The sequence below is a fragment of the Falco biarmicus genome, chromosome 8 (genome assembly GCF_023638135.1).
Source record: "Falco biarmicus isolate bFalBia1 chromosome 8, bFalBia1.pri, whole genome shotgun sequence".
In the NCBI taxonomy this organism is placed as follows: Eukaryota; Metazoa; Chordata; class Aves; order Falconiformes; family Falconidae; genus Falco; species Falco biarmicus.
Genome location: NC_079295.1, coordinates 19,082,799 through 19,085,128, shown reverse-complemented (window position 1 = coordinate 19,085,128; position 2,330 = coordinate 19,082,799).

Below are 2,330 nucleotides of genomic sequence, written 5' to 3'. Positions count from 1 at the left end.
GGCCGGCGGCCGCCCCCGCGCTCCGCCCCGCCGCCGTCCAGCCAGTCAGCGGGCTGCGGGAGCCCGCGGAGGCGGCTCCTTTCCCGGCAACGGCGGCGGCCGTGCCGGGAACCACGGCCGCCCCCGAGCCTCTGCCCCGGCGCCCCCGGTCACGGCCGCGGCGGGCGGGCGGCGGCGTTCCCCGCGCAGCCCCCGCACGGCCCCCGGCAGCCGTGGCAGCTCGGCGCGGCTCCTGCGCCTCGCCGCAGCTCGTACTGCAAGCGCGCTCGGCGCCTCCCGGCAGCCGGGCGGTGGGTTCGGGGGAGCGGGGAGGGACCCCCCTGCGGGGGCTGCCGCGGGGAGCAGAAGGGCCGGGCCACGCCACACGGTCCCAGCCTCGCAGCCCTCCCGGGCACCGGGCCAGGCAGAGTGGCACCGAACAAGTGGCCGTGCTGGCCGACCGGCCGCAGCAGGAACGAGGGGTTTGGGGTTCGATACACACGAATCGGGTGGAGTTTGTACCGTCAGGCGAGCCCCCCCCACGGAGCAGCCGTGCCGCTGCTCCTGATAATCCTTTGTCAAACTGCCGGCTTCAGCCGTTCCATACGCGTCCAACAAGGCACCCGACCCCTCCGCGCGGCCAGGCGGGAATGCCTTAGGGCAGATGGGCCGCAGTCCCCCGTCCCTGCCTTAGGGCAGATGGGCCGCAGGCCCCGGTCCCTGCCCCTGTGTCGTAATTACCACATTATTGAGAGTGGCTTATCTTAAGTCATTATTTGGTAAGTGACGTTAATCAGAGAGCAAGCTGAATTCCACTTGGAAATTGAAGTAGCAGCCAAAGAGTCTATTGGTTCAGTGCACTGAATACAGCTTTGAAAAGGGTGAGACCACTGCCACTGTGTCTGTAGCCTGGCTGACTGTGGATGACGATACATACCTTCCAAAGGATCCTTTTGTCACTCCTTGAGCCCATTTTTGAGGCTACTTTGAGTGATCTAAAGTAACTCAATAGCATGGAATTGGGACACACTTAACTAGCCGTAACAGGAGACCCAGCTATTGCCTTGCAGGTGCGTGTGTGGCTACCGTGGCTCGCAGGCAGCGCTACCATGGCCTGGCTCACACTGGTGGGCTCTGCCTGCCTTGGGTACTCACAGCCGCTGAGCTGGGTCAAGGCACCTTGCAGGTTACACAGGGCTGGCGTGGCCATCTCATTTTCACACTTGCCCTTCAAGGTACGGGAGTGCGACTTTAAAAAATACCACGAGCGTATAAATTCAATAAATCTGTAATAATTTAAAAAATTATTTGCACCATCACGTTGCAGGAGAGTACCTACCCAAAGGTACTGCTTGCTGTAATCATATGAAATTGATATATCCCCTTGAAGGAAGAAGAACCTGCAATCTAAATAGATTTATTATATGCATGTTTGATAACTGTAGTAGATATAGCAGGAGCACTTGCCTTACAATGGAAGTTTAGTTAAAACATATGCATAGAGCCACTAAACATATGGAGGTCTAGGTGGAACATGGGCTGCATCACCAAATGAGCTAGGTATATTGAAGTAGCTCTTACGATGCTATGGCTTTCATTCCGTGGAGGGGGAATGCATGAAGACAATAAATAATTTGTAATGGAGAACCATCAGCAAAGTTTGAAGTATATTCCTGTGTATTATTTTTGTAGTACCACTTTGTTCTGTGGTTTAAAAGTGAACCCAACTGAATCCAACTGAAAGGAGTCTGTGGAGAAACAGAAGTGGGCTGTCACAAGTTAAAAAAGCCTTTGAGTACAGCTGCTGCCATGCCAGCTGCTTGCAAATGATTATTTTTTTTTTATTAAGTACCAACTTTTGACTTTTTCAGTATTGTAAAAGAAACAGCAAGCGGACCACATTAGCACAAAATGAGTAATACACAATGTCAGTCCATGAAAAATTGCCCTGAAGCTATAAAGGTGTCTTTTCTACATGCTTTGTTTAATAGGAAGCAAAATAAAAGCAAATGTGAATCTTAGGCGTTGCCATAGATTGTATCATAGTGCAGAAGTAGTATGCAAAGCTAAGCAGCTTTCTTGAAGCCTGGGGTGAAAAAAAAAAAAAAAAGGCAAGGACACTTTCTGGCCAGGCCAGATAAAAGAGCATTGACTATATATTTAATTGGTGTTCCTTGCTTAATTTCTTTTCCTCACACCTTCAGCTCAGGCAGACCAGTGCTTCATTTCTGATGAGAAGGCAGCCATCCAAATACCAGCTTAATGAAAATGCTGTATCTCACTGCACTATTCCCACCGTATGCCACTGACAAATTACGTATATAGCATTAGGAGCTTTCTGAAACAAAAGT